The sequence below is a fragment of the Trachurus japonicus genome, chromosome 8 (genome assembly GCF_045865225.1).
Source record: "Trachurus japonicus isolate A0001 chromosome 8, Traja_1.0".
NCBI lineage: Eukaryota > Metazoa > Chordata > Actinopteri > Carangiformes > Carangidae > Trachurus > Trachurus japonicus.
In genome coordinates, this window is record NC_140914.1 from 7,645,195 (window position 1) to 7,668,521 (window position 23,327).

At 43.0% G+C, this 23,327-nt stretch overlaps 1 protein-coding gene across 1 annotated transcript in view; it reads left to right on the forward strand.

Annotated features, from left to right (window-relative positions):
• Nucleotides 1-23,327, forward strand: part of cacng2a (calcium channel, voltage-dependent, gamma subunit 2a) — a 93,139-nt gene that overhangs the window by 6,638 nt on the left and 63,174 nt on the right. The window lies entirely within an intron of this gene.

Genomic DNA, 23,327 nt, shown 5'->3' on the forward strand with positions numbered 1-23,327 from the left:
TCTTTTTTTTTTTGTGGCATCATCCCTAAGGGGTTTCAGGATAAATCTGAGGTGTCACCAGGGTTATTACTTTTACTTTATTTCCTAGTTCGTTCTGCTACAAGAAGCTGCGTTTATTGCTTCATTTTTCCCCCCTCTGTACTTTCAACTGAAGCACAGTTCTGTTGTTTTTTCCATGTCAGAGCGACATCACTCTTTTGTATGATGAGTATTGCTGATTTAGACTGTCCAGACTTTAGCCGCTCTATTAGGGTGTTGAGCTGCTGCAGGCAGGGTGAAGCAGGTTTCTGGTTTACAGCCCGAAGCTGTTCCTCTCACATCGCTTTGGAAAGGTTTCTCCAGCCAGACATAAGAGTTTAAATAATGAAATAATAACGGTATTCACAAGCTGTAGTTGGGGTGGTGCCTTCATCATATATCAGTCTGATGTACTGGCAAACCCATTCTCTAGTCTAACCCTAATTAAGGAAAACTGCAGGGGATCTTCCCTCAACACCGTGCCAGCAGGTTGGACAGGATATTTATTTTAATAATGAAGACCCCCAAGAGAAGCTATGACAGCAGAGATACAGTTCTTTCTCTTTGACCTGCCAGACAATCTTGATGATAGCAAGGGCTGCTTGGCATGAAACCTTTGACCCGTCTGGACTCGGTAGCTACGCGCTCACGTCCTCCTGAGTGCATGCAGGTTTTTCGAGACATCCTCGGAGTCTGTCCTGTCAGACGGAGGCGGCGTGTTTCCTGTCATGCCCCAGTGGAGGCATTGGGTGCTGACTTGGGAGTGAGGCGCTATAACCTTGTGAGGGCGCAGAGCGTTACAAATCTGCTCATCTTCTTATAGCTGCGAGATCCTCAAAGGCCACAGTGTCTGACTTCATGCTCCTCTGGCTCCTGTGATAAGCAGCCAGACTCTGCACCTTCTGTTCAAAGATTAATAACCGGTTTGAAGTCGCAAGTCTTAAGTCTTAATTTAAGACCGCTATAATCTATATATTTACTATCACAGAACGTGCTGTGGTGGGATTACACCAGCCGCCAAACCATTGTCAACATGTCAACTTTTTTGACCCATGCACAGTTTAGTAGTTATTGCTATTACATGAGTACTTACTTACTAGTTTCATTACTTTGTCTGTGCACCATTTTGACACAAAATCTGTCAACAGACATATAGACAATATGTCTGCTCAACACCAAACAGCAGTTAAAGAGCATCTTATGATCATAGTGGATAATTTTAGCAGCCAAAGAGCCTGATTCTTCCCTAAGGAGATCAAAGATAGAGCTAAAAGAGAGGAAATATTGGACTTAAAATTCTTCCGGTGAACACAAACATGGCTCCAAAAGAAAGGTCATGGTGGTCTGTAGCTACTTGATGCGTAAACAAAGAACTTATTGCGTCTTCAAATCAACTTCAAGGTTATAATGGTTCATTACACTGCTTCTATGTGGCCAAAAATTGATTAGGTTGATTAGGTCTACGTAAGACAAGGATCACGGTTTGGGTTGAAGTTATGACTTGTTCAAGGTTTGAGGACGTTCGTTCAACTTTTACTGCAGGAAACAGTAAACAAAGCGTGGCATCTTGTGCCAAAGCCTGGTGTTTTGTTTAGAGGACAGTCTCTTCCTTTGAGTGGGACCTTGTATCAAACCTCAATACTTTGCTGTGTCCTTGTCGATATCCGTCCAACACCCGGAGTTGGCTCCGAGCACTCGGTCAGATTCTGAGTCTTGTTTACCGATTCTTTGATCAGGTCTTTGATGTGTTTGGGCAAAGTTCTTGAACGCCTCTTTGTGTTTAAACACTGATGTCTGGCTCGATTTTAGGGAGCAGCTGTGACTCAGCAGGCAGAGCAGGTTGTCTGTTAATAGTGAGGTCGGTGGTTTGATCACGGACTCCTCCTGTACACATGTAACAGTGGCATGTCAAAGGATTTTTCTCAGTTATTGTCCAATATAAGGTAATATCACTACTTTGGGTTTCTAACATTATTAAGATGAAACCATGTGAGAAGTTTCACTGGAGGAGCCACAACTTGATTCGAAAGAGGTGACGATCCATTATATATCAATTTGTAGTAAAATACTGTGTTTTATAATGCAGAGGTCAGACCCCACACTGATCAAAATGTACATCCGCAGTTATTGTGGCTGGTATGATTAGACAGAATTGTTTAAGTCCTGGAAAACAGCTCCAGATTTGAAACAATCTGGGGTTAATTCAGTGGTAGACTGCATCCTGTGCATCTATGCTCAATAGTGTAGATTCAAAGATACTTCCCTCATTTGTCCTTCGTCCCGGGACTTTTTTTGTACCTGCGTTTGTGGAGATTGATCGAGTGCCTTTTGGGATTTCAAGCATAGCCAGAAACCGTCTGTGATTTAGTTTTGACTGAAGACTGGGTCCCTCACTTCTTTAGATAATGTGTCAACTTAACCTTTATTTTGTTTCTTACACCATGTCCTGTAATAGTGGCTAAGGTTTTCTCATCAAACTTCAACTTCACTGTGACTACTTAGTAGCAGAAATTAACAAAAGTCTCCCTTTGAAATGTAAAAGTAGGACATAATATTAAAAACTATAAGAACAGGTAGGAAAACTGTGTAGTCCTTCTGCTGCCGCTGCCTTGGCAGAACTAGAGGCTAACTGATGTGCGTTGGATCAAAACGCCACATAACCGCAGGTCATTTACTGAATTGTTAAATGAGAGAAAAAGTGGGAGTTCGGCATAGGAAGAAAGGTTTGAGTGTTAATACTGAAATTCAAATATCCCATTTGTACTGTTTTTATTTATTTTTTTGTGTTTTTTTTCCCGCTCTACCTCTGATCACAGTGTTTACACCTCATCTGTTCCTGAGAAGCTGCTCAGGTGTCGACAGCAGAAAACTGTGGGTACTCCAGATGTGAGTGTGCTTGAAAAAAGAGCTCAGTCAACCATCCCTAGGTAAAAAAAACAGAGGTAACACTGGATGCTGCTGACACGGCTCCGGTGTAGAAACCGTCCCTACGATAATTACATTAATGCACATAGGATTAATCACAGCTGGAGTGTAATGGTGGCAGTGAGTGGCCTTTACCCCTGCCAGGCCATTATTTAATTGGCAAACAAAACAGCACAGAGTCAAGATGAGATCAAATCATCACACTCTTCGTCTCAGTGTGTGTGTATGTGTGTGTGTTGCTTTTGTATCGACACAATGGGGCTCTTCCTTTTGAATGCAGGATCAAAATGACAGAATATAAACCCAGCACAGAAGAGGCAAGAGAGTGGGGGAAAAAAGGGGGCCACAGCGTTTACTTACTTACCGGCGTCAGATTCATTTAAATTCTAATTCAAACGACTTCCTGCTCAGGAAATTAGGTCTTCAAAAGAAAAGAAAAAAAACCAAGTACATTTAATTATTGGTAGTTTGCACATTTTAAACCCCAAAAATCGTGGGGGGGAAATTGGAAAAATAGAAAAGTGGCGAGCGGATGCAGCTGGGGAGAGGCAGCGATAAGCAGGCTGCTCGCTGCAAACCCGGCCTTGTTTCAGCACAGAGAGTCAGGAGGAGTGATATCAAGTTTAACATTTCAGATGGTAATTAGGCTTCAGTTTGCAGCTCAGCTCAATTAATTCAAAGTGCCAAGATGACTAGTATTCACCCCCCCCCTCCACTCGCAGCTCTGCTTAAATGAAGCCTTGCTGGCGATCAGGCTGCAAATGGTTGAAGTAGCTGCTCCGTCCTTTCCCTTTTTTTTTTCTTTTTTTTTCGCAGCACAGAAAGACAGACTGTGTGTTTGGCAGCGAAGGCCCACACATCCTGCTCGCTGAGTGGACACAGGTGGGTGACGGTTTGTGTTTGTATAACCAGCTACAGGAGAGATGAGGAACCTGTGAAAAGGCAAAATGGGAATAGTCACAGTGGTGGGTGCTACAACAAACACCTCGACCTCGGCTCCACTCACAGTCATCTCACACCTGGGAAAGCAAAGTAGATTGTGTATCTACAGTTTACCGTTTAGGGATGGCTGCAAGGATTCTCTTCTTTATTGATTAATCTATTGGCTATTTGAAAATGGCAAGTCTTGCTTCAAGCTTGAAGACACTGAGTGTGTTCACATGGACTTGAGTATCCTGGTTAAAGTAGGTAGACATCATATCCCAATTTTAGAAACCAGGATATTTTTTTAACAGCCACGGTGGTCTAATTTCAAAATTGCAGCGCCTATGGAAATAAGATGCCATGATCAGAAACTGGGATACTGGTATTTATCATGTAGACAGGGATATGAATAACCCGTTCTCTCTGTGTGCATGTAAACCCGGATATGATCATAACCAGGATATGGCTCAAACTGGGAAACTCAAGTCCATGTAAACACATTAATTTTTACAAGGTTTTAGATCCTTTATGACGTATACGTTTAGAGCTCTTATATCTGAGTCCTACACATGACTCAAACTATGTCTTCTTTTGTCTGGACAGCTCTCTGAAACTCAAAGGTGGCCAGTTTAACGTTAAAATGGATGAAGAAAATAAATAGAAACCAGATATTTTTGCGCAAAATGAACTGAACTCGTAATCCATTATGAAAACAGTTGCTGATGATCAATTTAATCAATTCATGGACACACGGTTCAGCTCCTAGTCATTTGCTGCTTGTACGATCACTTCAGTTACAGTAAAAGCTGATTGTTTTAGAGTCTTTTGTGACATTTTGTGTTTCAGTAATTTGACTTTTCATTATAATAAACAGATAAATTCCAGCACGTGCAGCGGTTATAGATGCACTGAAAGGTCAGATGGGGCAGTTAGGGGGAAACTGTGCCTCTCTCTGAAAGAGTCTCTGGGGAGGGATCGCTTGTCCTGGGATCTGACTGGTTCTAATAACCACAGATGATTTTTATTGGACAGTTTTAACAAGAACAACCACTCGGCGTGTCAATGTCCTGATATGATATGTCCGTTTGTGTCATCTCAGGCATCACAGTAAAGCTGCAGCAATTAGTCGATTTAATCTGTCAATGCACTGGTTCCAACTTCTATATGAAGATTTGTGGATGTTTAAAGAGATAGTTCACCCAAAATTCAAATTTCACTCATTATCTACTCACCCTCATGTCGACTAAGGGCTGGGAGAAGTTTCTGAGTCCTCTGTGCCTTCTCTGAGTGCTCCATGTGTGCTCCGTGCAGCACTGCATGTCCATATGACGGTTGCGAACGGGGCTCACTTTTCTTCGTCCAAAAAGACACACCAAAAAACATCCAAATACCTCCATGCTGCTCGTCTGTAATGTCCCTCTTGTATTGAAGCCCCAACATGAGAAATTGTTCTGAAAAAAATTAAAGTCTATATTTTAAGCTTGTTTGTAGCGGAAGCTCCTCTTCCTGGTCCATCCAAATCTTGTGCGATTTGCACTGACACCCAGTTCACGGCACTGCAAATCGCGAGAGATTCTGGCAGAGCAACACTGGGACTTTCCGCTACAAACAAGCTTAAAACATATACTTATTTAATTTTTTTCAGAACAATTTCTCATGTCGGGGCTTCAATACAAGAGGGACATTACAGACGAGCACTATGGAGGTATTTGGATGTTTTTTGGTGTGTCTTTTTGGACGAAGAAAAGTGAGCTCCGTTCGCAACCGTCATATGGACATGCAGTGCTGCGCCGAACCCCCCTGTAACTGAGAGAAGGCACGGAGGACTCTAAAACTTCTCCCAGCCCTTAGTCGACATGAGGGTGAGTAGATAATGAGTGAAATTTGAATTTTGGGTGAACTATCCCTTTAACGCCTCGGTGTCTGCAGCTCAGTTCAGCCTTTAAGACTTTAAAACTGTATTAAAGTTCAGCGAGTGTGCATGGCTCCACAAACACAGATGTGGCTGCAGACAGTGTGGGTGCACACAGAGGGATGAGACATGAACAGTGGGCACAGAACAACGTGTGTGTTGCTGATGAATTGGCCCCTGGAGGCCGTCGCTCCTCCGTCCTATCTGGGATTGTCGTCTCTAAAAGCCGCCGCCGCTGCTGCCGCCGCCACACAGCCTCATCCCTCCTCCACCCTGTATGCTCTCAGCCAGGTGTAGCATGCTGCGTTTGCTGCTAATCTGAGGCATTCATCTTCATTACAGCGCCGCCCTCAGGCTCCAGCGTGGTTATAGGACGAGAGACTCGGAGTCGGGGAGGATGTGTGGGAGAGAAATGGTGGATCCAGTGATGGAGGATGGCCACCACGGTGTCTGATGTTTGCTCTTTTGTTACTTGTTATATGAAGCATCGTGTGCTAAGACCGTGTGCTCGCTCTTTTTGCTCCTTACAAATCACAGATGAAGACGGAAACTAAAATATTCACAGTGTAGAGAGCTTTTCTGTGCAGAAACTCTGGCCTGCGTGTTATGATTATTATTAATCTGCCGTTAACTTTTTCACTCTATAAATATCTGACTATTATTGTGAAGCGTCCTAAAGCCGGAGTCATTAAGTCTTCAAATTGCTTGTTTTGTCTGAACAACAACAACACAATGAAGAAATAAATAAACACGATTTTCTGCTAGAAGATTTTATGATGACAATAGTTGCTGTACTTTTCCCGCTCGTTCGTCAGTGTTGCAGTGATTGTGTGAACAGTTCTGTCCTTGCTCTTATTTATAGTTACATAAACTGAAGGATTAGCGAGGGCCAGATGAGTGATGAGGTTGAATAAGCCCCAATAAGCATCGAACAATGAGATGCTCAAGGATGGCCTCAACGCAGCCTGAGAGGTAAAACTCAGGGCAAAAAAAAAAAAAAATCCTTAAAATGCCCATAAAGCTTTTCTGGATGAACTCAGAGGCACATGGACGGACATATTTGCATTTTTATCAACTCACAGCTCCTCTCAGTTAGAGGACAGTGTTAAGAGAGATTTGTTTTTCAGTAAAACCCCAAATATAATCAGGGATTTTGTCGCACACAGTGGTACCGTAATTATGACCTTAAGAAAAACCATCAATAGATGAAGAATTTTCTTCCTTTTTCCAAGTCGACAAAACACTTATTTGCTTCCTTCTCCTTTACACCGTGGTTTCCAGTTTGGTTTTGTGTCTTAGCCATGGTGTGTCTTTTTTTTTTTTTTTTTAGCTTTTTTTAGCTTTTTTTAGCTTTTTTTAGCCAACACCCAACACAGATTATTTAGAAACATGTACTTTCTTTTTTTAACTAAAATGGCGACCGTGCACTCCAGCGTGGCCTCCCACAGCTCTTGTCAATCACCGCAGATCACAGTTCACGCGTCCTGCCTCATGATTTTATGTATGAGCACGTGGGAGTATCAATGTAGTGTACATCCATGCAACCGCAAACACACGTGGGAGTATGTTGTGTATGTGTGTGTGTGTACTATACTGTGCATATGTGCGCTTAAACATGTGTGAATGCCGATGTTTGTGAGTATAGTGTGTATGTAGCGGAGAAGCAGGATGAGATAAAAGCAGATAGCGGAGCAGAGCGGCAGAGAAGAGCAGGATTAGTCTCATAGTCCAATCAGATAAGGATTACCCAGCTGGAGTATGCCCACCCAGGCTAATGTCCCGGCTCTAAAGTGGCATTACACTGTATTATGACACCGATCCACTGTACATCCAGCTGCATGGGCCAGATTACAGTTTAAGCGAGTTGAGAGTAGCGTGCATGGAAAAGTGTATTCAGGGGCCACTTGTTGAAGCTGAACCGGAGCCTCCTCTTCCTCCTCCTCCTCCTCCGTTAGCTTGGTGTCACTGCCTCGCCCTTCATCTGATAACATCGCTGTGTAAAGTGACTGAGCTCTATTGCACTGCACTGTCACTCTGTCCCGCAGCCGGCGATGGATGGGATTCATTTTGCCCTCGCTCTGCCTTTCATTGGCGCTCCTCTGAGACTGCAGACAGCCGCTGCCCAACGCAACCGTTTTATTGGCCTCCACCACCTCGCTTGCTCCCTCTCTCTCCACTGCCCACAAAGGCCAAATTACAGGGCCAGACGTTACCGGATTAGGGCCGAGGCCAGCCTATACAGACAGTCTAAGAACAGTGCTGGACCGTCCGTGGCCTTGGGTTGTGTTACTGTTGAGGCTGCCATTTGTTATAATGCTTCAGTTACAGCAAACACACTCTGCTACCAGGATATCAGTGTAGAGTTTATTGATTGTGTGTGAGTGCTGCCTCAGGTCTGTTACTGTACGTAGCTTCGATAGCATCGCTGCTATGGTAAAGCACATTAAACCAGGCAAACACTGTGCATTTTTTTTTTATTAATGTTGTATGTTGTATAAGCCTGTAAGCAGCCGTTCTGCACAGTCAGAACCTTTGACGCTGTCCGGATCAATCAAACAGCCACAATGTCAACTCGTAGTCGGTGACAGTTCCAGTAAAGTTAATTCAGACATGACAACAGCATCCTCAAGAATGTCAACAAAATGAAAGACAACTTTAGAACAAGGAGCCGCAAGATTGGACCAAACATTTCAGGATGTAGTTTGATGTTTGCAATGTAGGATTGACGTTTCTTGACCTGTGCTGCTTCACTTTTGAGGCATCGTCTGTTTAACTTGTTTTTCGTGCAAGTCCGTGACACCTGTCCAAGACACCTTTTAAAAATACAACTCTCAACTCCCCAAACCATTTTACAGAAACCTCGGCTGACATTTGTCCCTGTGTCTGCAGTCACATCTTGGCAGGTTTGCTCCTGACAGTGGCCTCCGAACAGACACTGATGTAGGTTCAAAACTGTCACTGTGGAAATGACATCCAGCCATAGTCGGTTTAAAAAAGGGAAGAAATTGTATGAACAAAATATATTGACGTTAATAGACCTATTGGTACATATAGGACATAGGCAAAAAAACACAAAAAAGAAAGGTGGAGCATACAAAAAAAGAGAATAAGTCACATTTTTAAAGGGATAGTACAACATTTTGGCAAATTGGCCCAATGCCATAATCCCTATAGTTTTAGGAGTAGGTTTGTTACCTTTAATTGTCGGTGCAAGTTATTTTTAGAACGGCGGAGCAGAGCTGCGAGCTTCTCAGAGCTACACTACGGAGGCTAATGGGATTTCTTGGTTTCCCTCATCAAACTCATCAAAATACACAATCCATCAACTCCAAAACGCTCTGGTGGACAAGTTGTGACCTGCACATTCACCACTCTATGATATAATAACAGAACGTTACCAGACAGAGTTGTTTTAGAGGTTAATGCAGAGACTGCTCGCCGATCATCAGCTGTTTCACATAAATGTACCTCTAAAACAACTCTGTCTCATTCTAAAAACAGCTTGCACCGACAATTGAAGGTAACGAACCTACTGCTATGACTATAGGGATTATGGCAATGGGACAGTTTGCCAAAATGTTGAACTATCCCTTTAAAAGGCCAGAGAAACCTTTGCTGTTGGACTGAAAAGCATTAATCATCAGCATCAGTTGTATTATTGAACGACCTCAGGCCGAGCAGCCGGATCTGATCCTTTCAAATCAGACAAACATTACATCATGAGTTACATCAAACTTGGTTTAAAGTCCACTCTGGGAGAGACACCATTACGATCCCCTCCCCTTGTATATTAATAGTCCCGTCTTGGTCGCAGCGTCGGGCCGTCGTCCTGACGGAGTCTCTGAGAGGAGATGGACAGCAGAGGGCTGTGATGGCACGGTAATTGGTTTAGTGTATGATTAATGGCACAGATGGCTTTGATCGATGGGAGAGGGGCTGTAAACTTCGGTGGCACTCTCCCATAAACGCTGTCACCCGCTCTGTGTGGAGAAACCCCCCCCCCTCCCTCCCTCCCTCCCTCTCTCGGTCCACATAATCCAGAGAGTAAGAGCCTCGGCTGTAAATTAGAAAAATAAAATAAAAGAACAAGCATTAAAGTTGGGACATGCGTCAAAGAGGAGCAGTGTCTCAGTTATTGCATAATAATCATCCCCTCTGACCCCCGACACGTCGTCATCATCATCATCATCATCACAGCCGGCAGGAGTGCATGTATGTGTGTGTGTGTCTGTGTGGCTCTGGTATTTTTAGCTGCAGTCGGTCCTGTTGGGTGGGGTCTATCTTTATCCTACATGACCAGAGAACAAATCAATACGAAACATACCCTGGACTGGTCTTTGCGTAAGCGTACTGTGTGGCACCGCATCTCACCACAGCACGATCCTGCAGGCAACACCAGCGTTTTCACGTCGTCTGGCTCCTGTGACTCGACACATTTTACATTTTAGAACCAGAAACTGGATTCTGGCGCAGGAGGAGACGCTGTTAAAAACACATGTTCAAGTTCAAGCTGTGTATTAAGCCGCCATGTTTTGGCAGAAACTGTGATCATGTGGAAACGTAGAAATGAGAGAGACAGACTGAAACGACATGACTAATGCTGCAGAGGGATTGGAAAAGTTTCTATGAACATTTAAGTAGCGAGCTACAGATGCCTCAGAGGCGTTTCTCAAGCGTGCAGGCTGTTTAATGCATCGTGTAGTTCAGAAGTTCAGAAAATATCTAATGAAAACATATTGACATGTGTGTGTTCTGTTTCATTATACATATAAGTTTTGCATGAGCTCCATACATTCAGTTACAGTTTTTAGACTCAATCCCAAAAATGTAAATCGCTGCCATTTGAGTGGTTACGTGAAATTGAAATAACTGAACTAAATAAACTAAAACTAAACTTGATTGTTCATTAATAAATTAGTTGATCAACAGGAACAAAATAGCAACAATTTTCATAAATGACTAATGACTTCAGCTCCGTAACTATTAAGATTTGTTGTTTGTTTCAGTGTCATGTAAGGTCATGAACTGATGAGCTGCTTTAGAAGAAGCTGCTCTTTGTTTTCAAGCTGCTATGTTGAAAATGTGCTCTGGATTTTCTTCATTTGTTGTTCTTATTATTATTCCAACATAATATTTCTAAATGTTGAAGATGTGACCTTTGACACTGAAAAACTTAATTTTCACCATTTTCTCACATTTTATTGCAAATGAATCTAGAAAATGATCAGCAGATTAATCCGCAAAGAGAAGATGTGTTACCTTGAGCTCTGGAAAACTTATAACAGACGCTTTTCTCCATTTTCTATCTATAGACAGAACAATTAATCGATGGATCAAGACTTGACTTTGCGTTTCAAACCGCTGCAGTGTTCAGAAGTCAGAGGTCAAAACGACCATCGCCTTGTCTTTTCTCCCAGCCATTCGTTGATCAAACAAACGTCGTCCACTCGTGAACGTGAAGTTTCCACGTTGGCGCTGCTTGAATCGGTCCTCAGTGAGACTGCGCTCTGATTACACAGAATTGATCCTCTTACAATGAAAGTGTAATTATACCAGCAGGCCGATCTCCGACTGCATCGCAGCAGCAGCAGCAGAGCTCCTCTCCGTTCCACTTCACCGGCCGTATCCTTAAGCTGTGGAAACATCCCAAAGAGACCCAGTAGTAAATGATAATTAACTGCAGATACAATCCATTCATTTTAAGGAGGTGCGATTCATTCCTTTTTTCTTTTTTAACTCCCCCCCCCTCCCTGCAATAGCACGGAAAAAGTACGGCAATCTGCCTTTTGATTAATTGGTGGTGTCCGTGGTGCAGTTCATTTGCAATCTATTACACCGTATTTGCTTTGTGTCAGAACGCAGCCCAAACACACTGCATCATCTCCGGCCTGGAGGAGGGGCTGGGGGGGCTGGGGGGGGCGGAGGCCGAGTGTTTGCCCCATTTGAACGTACGACAGCCCGCTCATAATCACACTGATGCTAATAACGATGAAAATAACAACAATAACAACGGTGGAATGGATTTTTACTCTAACCCTGACCCGTTCTCTCAGAGCCGTCGACGTGTTTAAGGGGTCAGTTCGTGCAAACAAAAACTTTAGTGGCCTCTTAATAAAGCACACCTGTTGTATAATATAAAGCAATGCAATACAACAGATGTCTCTCTTTATAAAGCAGCCGTCGTGTACTAAACCACATTGAGAGGTGTTTCTAATTTTAAATAAAAAACACCTCTGAATATATGATACGAAGATTATGACGCTTTAAAGTCAGTAACTATATGACCTCAGTGCTGAAACTCGATTGATATTGTCGACAAAATCTGCTTTTTGGCATCATAAAAGTGAAGTTTATAGCAGAACAGTTGTATTGGATTACATTATATTGCACACACACACCTAATAAAGTGGAAACTTCCTCCACAGCTGAACTTTACTTCTGCCAGAGAAACAGTAAAAGTTGTTTCTGTACAGACCCAGTAGCTGTGGAGGTTTTCAGACTTTATTATTCGTTGATGCTCAATGCAAAAAAGGTGATAATGATTGATTAATAATGTTAGAGCTGAGTCGATTAATCAGCAACGATTTAATAATCAACAGCTTTGTGAAAATGTGTTTGTTTTAGGATGGTGTTGATGTTTAACACCGTTGGATTTGTGGGCGTTCTTTGACATTGATGAGAGTTGTGAGAAATTATATACGCGTCGGACTTAATTATTAATTAACTGTAAAATAAACAGAAACATGTCGGTCAGAATTTCCAAGGTGATGTCTTCAAATGTCTTGTTTTGTCCAAGTCAAGCTCTCAAAACCTAAATATTTGGTATTTTCCGTTACTCTAAGAATTATTTAGCCGTTAATAGTTACAGATTATTGAATTTTCAACTAAAAACAATGTGTATCAGTCATCTGTGATATGTTGTACAATGGTAAACAGTTCTTGTAAATGAATTAAATGATATAACTGATATTTTAATGTGATTCTAGATGCATTTGACACTTCATGATACACTTGATATAGAAATCATGTTGCTCCTGTGGTATTAGTATCAGTCACATCTATTTGTTCTTGATAATTAATTGTTTCAGCTTTAATTTTTTTCATCCAAAAGGTTAATGGTCTAAAGAATTCGAAGTCTGATGATGAACGTAATCTAATGATCAATAGAGTGTGATAATGATAATCAGTAAATTGTTTTATAGTGGAGACAGTCGTCAGTTTGAGACTTGGTTAAAACTTGAGCCTGTTAAAAGTGAAACTGTCTGTGTGACTAACGAGTCCAGAGGTGGATGCGTGTGATTCAGGTGAACTGTTCCTTTGTTTTTTTTAGTTTCAGTTTGAGCTCAGATTATTGTGGCTCCTCGCATCAAGTCATAGCGGCTCGTTTATTGCTCTTTATTGTCATGACGATGCATTTCCGTGTGTGGCTCATAATGAAAAGCTGTTGTGATGCTGTGGTTAACGGAGACCCGTTAAAACAAACAAACAAACAGAGTTGAGGAGACGAGAGGCGACAGAGACGTTCCCACCTCTTAGCACCTGGCAGCAGAGCGGCGGCTGACAGCTCCAACTCCAACAACTCCTCCCCACACTGAGCGTCCCATGGGGGGCGAGGGGCCGGAGGTTCCTGTAGCCGGGCCGTGGGTCAGCGCTCGGGGCCGGGTGGTGGAGGACAGAGGAGGACGGCTGGAGGTGCAGTAACGCCAGCAGGGCGGAGTCGGAGTATGACAGATGGAGGAGCGAGCGCGGGGCAAACACAGAGGGCAAGGAGGAAGGAAACAGATCGCATGATGCTCTTGTATACAGTGATGTTACAGAGCCAGGCGGAGACGACCAAGGTGATCCGCTCCAGATGGCTCAGGACGCCGTGGCTGTGTGTGTGTGTGTGTGTGTGTGTGTGTGTTCGTCTTTGAAATGCATATATACAAAGCTCCATGGGGAGTGTAGATATCAGGTGTCTTTGGATATTTGACATTCAGTGTGATTGATTTGTTTTCAGTGCAACAAGAAGCAGACGGTGCTGTAACTTCAGACGGACAGCTGATCCAATCAGACTGTTTTTACTTCTATAGTCTGCACCACAGGGCTCAGACGGGAGCAGCTTGTGTTTTATGACTTCGTATTTGTGGCCTTTGCTTTAGCTGCTTTGGTGTATATACTATATACTGTGTAAAATGCCCTGTGTTGTCTGAAACACAAATATATTCAGTTTACTGCACTTTCAAGGCCATTAAATATTCACAAATTTAGCTTTAGAGACGACTTTAACAATTAATTCACATTTTCACTGATCCATTGTTGCAGGCAATCATCTCATTACAAACGGCTTTTAATACGGAGAAGCTGCAGCTCTAAAAAGACTTCGTCATTTTGGTAACACTTTATTGCATTATAACCATACTTATAATGAGTTATAATGCAGTTATAGCACTGTATAACTATAGTTATAATAAACACTCATAATACTACTATAAAGCATTTCATCATGACTTAAGGTCAACTATTATAATACGTTATAATTGTTAGTAACTCGCTGACCATGCCCACATCGATATTGCATTATAAATATAAACATAATGTGTTGGCTTATAAACATGTATAACTCTCATTATAAACACTCATAAATTATCATAGGGCTTTATAACAATAAGCATAACACATCATAGAGTATTATAACTCTATTATAATACTTGACCTTATTAGCCATTATAAAATGCTCTATGGTGTGTTATGATTATTGTTATAAAGCATTATGATCCTTTATGAGTTTATAACTATAGTTATACAGTGCTATAACTGCATTATAACTCATTATAACTATATTTATAATGCATGGTTATGGTTATAATGTGTTATAGAGATAGGCGTCAAACATACTTGGATGTAGCAGATCTGAGTTCAAGCTCCCTCACATCCCTCTAACAGTAATTGTTTCTTCTAACTAAACAGATAAACAAGATGAAATGCAAATAAGATGCTGATTATGAATGATTATTTTAGTACGTGTACCAAATCCAGTATATCAATTTTATTGATTTATCCTGGCATTGCCGGATTCACAAAATGTATGCAAACCTGTCTCACCTGCTAATAAGCCTAAACCAGAGAAACTTCACATGCATTTTAACTATTTTTGCCATAAATACCTGAATCTGGATCTTTTTTTTTTTTTTACAGAGAACTTCCTGCTACAGGAAACTAATCACCAACATTTAGAATAATTGAACAAAAGGAAATGAACTTCTACACTTGTTACACTGTGTTTGCATGATTATTTGTTAGTATAAATCACCCACTACCTCTACACAGTAAACGTATGGCGCATCGTTTGGCGAGCACGGCGGCGGCGAACCCCCACCCGCAGGCGCCACGCTGGCCTTCGCGGCCGGCGGTCGGTCTCTGAGGACGTCAGAGCTGCCTGTCAGTGTGACGCTGCTCAGATGGCCGTGTTTACTGCGCTGCGGAGTGAGTATTTACTGCAGTCGACAGGCCTGGCAGACCCCACTGTCACAGCAAATGGTGCTGTTGGGAAAACAAACAGTTGTAATGAGACTGTATCCGTCAAATGAGGCTGCAGGAAAAAGAAAAAGAAAAGAAAAAAAAAAACGCTCCGATCCAACAAACACGCACGCAAAAGATGCAAAAGGTTGATGATGAGTTCACGGACGCGGTTCAGTTTAAGAGCAGTCTGACATTTCCAGTTTGGTTTCGAGGTTCAAACGGCTGCTTGTTGAAAATTCATTTTAATTTGAGCGAATGCTGAATGTGACCTAACTTTAATTGATTTAGACGCTGTTTGTTTCTATCGCTCACATGTCTCACAGGAGCGGCGTGATGGAGTGAGTTGGGTGCTTAAACTGAAGGATGATGATTTAATAGGCTTCCTACAGGAAATGATGTAAACCTGGTGTCTGGGAAAGGCTGACACTCGATTATTCATGTCTGAGGCCGTATATACGACGTACTGTGACTCCGACGCTTTAGACAAAAGCAAAACGCGGGCCCCCGAACCTGCTGACGGTGCTGCTGATTTCTCTCCTGGATAAAGGGACAATGCCGCACTTATCTGCGGATCACAGCGAATCAGGGAATTTGTCAAAATGAAGTCGCCGGCGTTATCGTGGCTACATCCTGATGTAGGCGAGGATAAGGTGCTGCTGAGTCCACTGAGGAGGATGATGTAATTTCCAGTCGAGCATGCTGCCTCTCTCCTCTCCTCTCCTCCCCCTCTCTTCATCTCTATGTGTGTGTGTGTGTGTGTGTGCAGGCATGTATGTATGTGACCGCTCACCTTCATGTCTCTGTATTTCAGAGAGCAGTATAAGGAACAGGATGAATCTTTAATGAGCAGCAGCGTGGCTTCCCTTTGCTCTCTCAGATCGCTTTCCAGGACAGGGAGTCTCTCATGATCATAGCAGCATGCACACAGTGAGGAGAAGACACACACACATACATGCACACACATGCACACACACACACATACATGCACAACAAACACGTTTTCACCTGGAAACGAGTGCAGATGTCATGTGGATGTGAGCTGCACATGCATGTTTTTTTTTTTTCAGCAGTGTGGATGTGAGCGAGTGTGACACTGGTGCTGCTGTGACATTTTCTCCAAGCCTTACAGTTGTGTGTCCGCAATCAGCATTGTATTGTGTGTGTTTGTGTGTTTGTGTGTGTGTGTGTGTGTTTTTAATGTGTCATGCCGTTACATCACCACGGTGAGGACGGCCCTGCACTGTGCCGGTCTTTAGGATGACTGCATGAACAAGTTGTGAAAATGAATCTTTTATTTACCCACAGTGTTCCTCACCCCGCTCGCTCCGGGGCAGCTCGGCCACAGAGTCACAACACCGCGCTGTGGTGGTAACCACGGCAGCGCTGCATGCCTGGAAATAAACCCAATACACACCACACCGACCCACCCGGCACACGCCTGCACACAGGTTCCCCCTCACGCCTGCATCCATCACTCAGCAAAATCGAATCATTTCTTCTTTTTGTTTCTTGTTTCTTTTTCCTTTTTGCCCTCGATGGCTCCGCGCCAGTTCCAGTCAACTTCAGGCAATAAAATGGTGAGAATTAGCAGCGCGATTTCATTAAATCTTGTGAAATGAGCTCAGACTGTGAACATGTGAGCACGGGGAACCTTAACAAGAAGAAATGAGATGAAGTCCAAAGCAGAAAATGATCGGGTGTCATTTGAAATCTTTCGAAATCAGTGATAAGTTGACATGTGATTATTTTTTCTGCATAAATACACACTATAAAAATGAGGCCGAATGATCCTTAAAGGAATCAGATATTTGTCTAAGTACGTACACAACTGGCAACTTCTGTAAAAACTATCTGTAAAAACATAATAAATCGATTTCATACTTTAGGTTTTTTAAGGATTAAAGAGATAGTTTGGGTTTGTGTCATGCAGTCCTCAGTGCTTTGCCTTCAGTAGATTCAGATCAGTCCTCATTAATAGAAGCGACCTGGAGCTTTTTTCTGCTTCACTCAGTTGTAACACACTGTGCTACATCTGTTTGCCTTTGTGGAGGAATATGGTCGTTCAGCGGCTGAAAAATGTAGCGCCAGAGAAAAGTGCCGTTGTGACAGAAGATAAACTGCTGACAATGTGCTGGAAAAAGTGAATATTTCAATGGATTTTGGTTTGTTTTGATGCCTTTTTTTTTTTTTTTACTGTCGGTCTTGTGCACAGCAGCACATCACTATGCTGGTGTGAATATTGATTAGACGTATTAATTAGATCTTTACTGCTGCGGTAGGTTTTGTTGATTCTGGCTGTTTCCAGGCTTGATGCTAAGCTAACCAGCTATTTAACAGTGGTTTTAATCTTCTCATCTAAAATCCTGGCAACAAAATGAAGACACATATTTCCCATAATGACTCTGACTACGATGTAGAGAGGGGAACTTATACACAAGGTTTATCATCGGTCTGTTACTGTACCAGATGTTTTATTTCAGTCTAATAACACACGCCCACACAGGTCGGTTCGCTCGCTGAGGTGAGGATGGAAACATCAAACTGTAACATACATGTACGGAGCCTGTTCTCCCACTCAGGCCTCAGAGGGAAACACACCTGAGTGGGCGAACCACAGGTGTGTTGCAGCTTTATGTCTGTTATAGACAAGAAGCTCTGCAGCCTGGAGAACTCACTGGTCTTTAACTGGACTATTTAACTGTTTAAACCAAGCAACATGGAGTCTTACTGAAGCTTCAGCTACAGTGTGTGCTTGGACTCTGTAGCTTAAAGGGATAGTTCAACATTTTGGCAAATTCGCCTATTGCCATAATGCCTGTAGTCTTAGGAGTAGGAGCTGCTCAGCTAACGCAACAGTACTTTCACCTTTTGCCAAAATGTTGGTAAATGGTATATATATTTGTATTTATATAGCACTTTTACTATACCTGTAACGATACCCAAAGCGCTTTACAGTACATTGCATTCACACACACATTCACACACTGATGGCGGTAGCTGCCATGCAAGGCGCTTACCACGACCCATCAGGAGCAAGGTGGGTAAGGTGTCTTGCCCAAGGACACTACGGCAGCAACCGGGACAGAGCGGGATTCAAACTGCCAATGTTGAACTATCCCTTTAATAATATAATGTTTTATAAAGTTGTACTTGAATTTGATCACATTATGAAGTCACAGGTTTAGATTTACTGTGTCTTTAACCATCAGAGTGACAGAGTTGTTTTCGAGGCAAATGCAGCCGGAACTACTTTCCAGACACGGCTGCTGGGCGGAGTGATTTTAAAAGCGCAAAGTAGATCAGAGTATTTGCTTCATGTGTCGTAATGTTACATAATTACACATGATTATTTCATAGCGTGGTGAATGTGCAGGTCACAAATTCTTCATGAAAGCATTTAGGCATTGTTGGATTGTGTATTTGATGAGTTTTGAGGGAAACGCGAAAGTACCGTTTCAGCTTGCGTCTCTGCTCCGCCGATCTAAAAACATCATGCACGGACAATTAAAGGTACTGAACCTACTGCTATGACTATAGGGATTATGGCAATAGGCGAATTTGCCAAAATGTTGAACTATCCCTTTAAGTGGTCGTTTTCAAGCAGCACCGTATCTGCTCCCGTGTGTGTGGTTCACGTCGTCGCACCTGTCAAAACTTGTGTCGTTAAACAGACTCATTGATCCCGAGTTAAAGATCAACACACACTTTGCTCCTGTGTTTATTTTAACGCCATAATTCACTTTACTCTCCCCGTCCTGAGCTGCTGTTATTACTTCAGAGCCCAATTTCACAAATCAGCAGCGTCAGTCCCAACTTTCCCTCCACACCTGTCGTCTCCATCGTCTTCGTTGTTGTCGTCGTTGTGTGTTTTTGTGGCTTCTCAGCGATGCTTTGATAAAAAAAAAAAAACGCTGCTGCGCCTGTCAGAACATCATCATCCTGCTCCGTTAAAGCCTTTCACCACCACCACCACATTTTTTCCAGCACAAATACAGTAGTTCACAGCTAAAAAAGGAAAAACCGGTCGTTATCTCGAGTTAAGATTGTTCCAACAATGTGATTGTTGGCAAACGAGCGCGTTTTGTTCTTCTTTTGTTTCGACTCGGTTTCATCTGCGGCTGCTGCTGCTGCTGCTGCTGCTGTGGTGAACGTGCCCTTGAAAGGTCACTTGACAAAACGGGCAGTTGCTGATCACTGCACATGTTTAATTTCCCTAATTAACTATTGGTAGTCAGACAAAGCACAGTGTGTCTGTGTCTGTGTGAGTGTGTGTGTTAGAGTGTGTGATCCTCAAACAAATGTAGGTCATACTCTTCTCCCAACGTCATCTGTTGGAGATGTGTTTGTAGTACGCTGGGAGACAGGCTCGTCCACACACACAGGCTTAATTAAAATGATTATCCAATAGAATTAAGTGCCGATCACATGGCCTGTCATCTCCTTTAACCCCCCCACCCTCCACAACCCTCGTTTTTTTTTTTTCCCCATCCAGAAGACATGATATTAAATTTCCTTTGGCCGCTGCAGCTGTGTGAGGATTTAAGTCAAAGACACAGAGAGGAGGAGGAGGAGGAGGAGGAGGAGGAGGAGGAGGAGGAGGAGGAGGAGGAGAAAGAGGAGGAATCAAAGGAGGCAGTGAAAAATTGGAGGAGAGAAAACTGTGCAAGACGACGTTTGTCTTATATCGGGGAGTGGGAGGATGAGGAGGGTGAGGGGTGGGACACACACACATGCATGCACACACATTACATACCCAGCAACATTTACATAGCTGTAATGAAACGGGGGGGAAATGGATGACTACATGCCTCCATCCATCCATCCATCCATCCATCCTGCCCACCCTCGCTGCCTTCCTTCTTTCCTTCCCTTAAACTGCCCCCTTTTTTCCCTCCCTCTCCTCCTCCTCCTCCTCCTCCTCCTCCTCCTCTTCCTCCTCCTCCTCCTCCCAGCATGCCACGCTGCTCGCCGCTGCAGCAGGGCAAGAGATGACATGTGGACACTCAGTGAATTGCCAATCGCCACAGAGCGAGAGAGGGAGAGAGAGAGAGAGAGGGAGAGACGGAGGGGAGGTGGTTTGACGCATCCAGACTGCAACCATTGGCTTTTTTTTTTTTTTTTTTTCCTACATTAAAGATTAGAAAAAAAAGAACTGCAGAGAAGCACTACACTGAATACTGGATGTAACCCCCCCTCCTCCCTCCTCCCTCCACCTCTCTCTTTCTCCTCTCTCCAAGTATCTCCGCCCTCACCCCTTTTTGCTTCTCTGACCCTCTCTCACGCTACCTCACCTTCTCCCTCCCTCCCTCTCCCCTCTCTCCCTCCCCCTCCCCTCCCTCCCTCACATACTTTGAGCTCAGGAGGAGAAATCAATAGTCACAAATTAATCATTCTGCCCTGGGCAGTCGAAGGGAGGGAGGAGGTGGTGGGGCACATGGTGGTGGGGGGTGGGGGGGGCTTTTAGAGAGCTACAGAAAGGTATCAAGAGTGATTCCTGGAGATGATAACACACACACACACATGGACACACATGGACACACACACCTTGACAGGGTGTGAAGCGGGACAACGAGTGCAGGAGCTCCAGCTGTGAGAGTTCACTCCTGGTTGTGAGTTTTGCCAAGAATTGAGATGTTGTGTTGTTGCTGATTCAGGCCTCGTTTACACAGAGAAGAAAAAGGTAACCCTTTAATTCACATTCCGCTAATTACGTGATAATGTCAAGAAATAATAAATAACAATTAATTGCGTAGTAGAAATAATAACAGTCAATTTCATAGTTGAGAAATACAGCCCAGAAATAACTGATTGTAATTTGCAAGGAGAAAATTTCTGGCCTTTCCCAAAAAATTCAAAGCATTAAAAGCATGTGTAATGTTTTACCTTCATGAAAGACATAATGGTGCTATGAAATTCACTGTTATTTCTAGGCTATTTCTTGACATTATCACATAATTAGCGGCCTGTAAATTAAAAGGTTACCAGAAAAAACTGTGATATCTCCGAGCGTTTTGTTATTTCGTTTACTCAGAAATGGAGCTTCATGTCACAAAAATGATAATATCTGAAAACTGTGGCCAAAGTGGAGATTTGGAAAAACTCACATTTGCATGTTGAAAAGGGGGAAACTGGGTTTTAGGCTTCAGAACGTGACCGTCTGCATCAGCATCATCATGTGTGCAAACTGTGTTTTACAAATGAACCTCGTGCCGTCTCAGAAGAAACAAAAGTAACTTGTGTCGTTCATTGTTGTTGTGGTTGTTGTGTTTTTTCCAGGAGTCTGATTGCAGGGTTCCTACGCAAGTATGGAAAAGTATGGAATTTGATTTTATACATTTCCAGGTCTGGAAAAGTATGGAAACTATTGTATGGAAATATATTTATCTTAATATTTATCACGGTTTGGTCCTATGTGAAGATATTTGGGTTAATTTTGTATGCGCTATTAGCTACAATAAACAACTGTGAAAATCGCGTAGTGTGTCCCCAGCTTAAAGGGATAGTTCAACATTTTGGCAAACTGGTCCATTGCCATGATCCCTATAGGTTTAGCAGTAGGTTCCTTACCTTTAATTGTCGGTGCAAGCTGTTTTTAGAACAGCGGAGCAGAGCCGTGAGCTGCTCAGAGCTACGCTACGGAGGCTAATGGGGTTTCTTGGTTTCCCTCATCAAACTCATCAAATAGCCTACACAATCCAACAACTCCAAAACGCAGGTCACCACCAGAGCGTTTTGGAGTTGTTGGATTGTGTATTTGATGAGTTTGATGAGGGAAACCAAGAAATCCCATTAGCCTCCGTAGCGTAGCTCTGAGCAGCACGGCTCTGCTCCGCCGTTCTAAAAATAGCTTGCACCGACAATTAAAAGTAACGAACCTACTGCTATGACTATAGGGATTATGGCATCGGACCAATTTGCCAAAATGTTGAACTACTACTAGTATTTGTCCTCTGTGAATCTGTACAGTTTTACTTGTCGTCCTTGTTCACAACAACTCGTTTTTGTGATGAATGGAAATGGCTCACTAAAACTTGACGTATTTCATCAATATGCAATCGTATATCATACATGTTGCATCATGTATCACAAAGCAAATCAGACCTGTTGTGTTCAGAGTCTTTTGTTTAAAGAAAAAAAAGCAACAGGATCTGAACCTCGGTGCCTGACGCTGAGCGAGCAGTCACTATTCATTCTGGGTTTTCCAAACAGCTTCCATTTTACGACACGGCATTAGGTCTTTTTTAAAATGAGGGTTGAGACTTCATAAAATAAAAAGTGAATAACTCTGCATTTTAGCGTTCAGATATATTACTCTGCCTCAGACAATTCAATTTGTAATCCTGGGCATGAAGCAGCTGTCTCGCAGCGCTGGAATTTGTCTCTCCTGCTGATGTGTGATGTCGGGCTGAGCTACAGTATATTGCACCTCAGAGAACTTACTGTAATTGGCAGAGATGGGAAAGGTGACTTTGACACTGTGAGCGAGCATTTTCTGATTCCTGACTGTTATCGGTGCTTTTAAAATGGAGCTCGGAGCTTTTGGTGGGAAAAAAAAGAAAGAAAGAGAAAAAAAAAAGCTCAAATATCCTTTTGGACGAGTCCACAAAGTCGATGTCAGAGCAGCTCCGGGGGCCGAAGCACGTTCTCATGATCACACTCTCTGGCTCAAAGACAGAGAGAGAGAGAGGGAGAGAGGGAGTGTGAGGGGGTTCACGATCACAGTTATTGATCAGCCTGTCCGAAGCCATAGGAATCATGTGAATTTGTAAACTGAACTGAGCGATGTTTCCACTTGAGAGACGTCCAGTCATATCCGAGACGACACAAGATTTGTAATGTGGGGATGAGAAATTGTGTTTTTACAGGAAACCACCAGTCACAGGTTTCCTATACCCTCACACACCTCCCCCTCCTCCTCCTCCTCCTCACCTCCCCCCCCCTGTCACCGTCATATTCATCATAATGTAACTGCATTTACCTCACTTCACCTTTTATTGGAAAATTGCTGCTCTGAGTTCGTCTTCTGCGTTTGTTCTCTCTCTGCAAA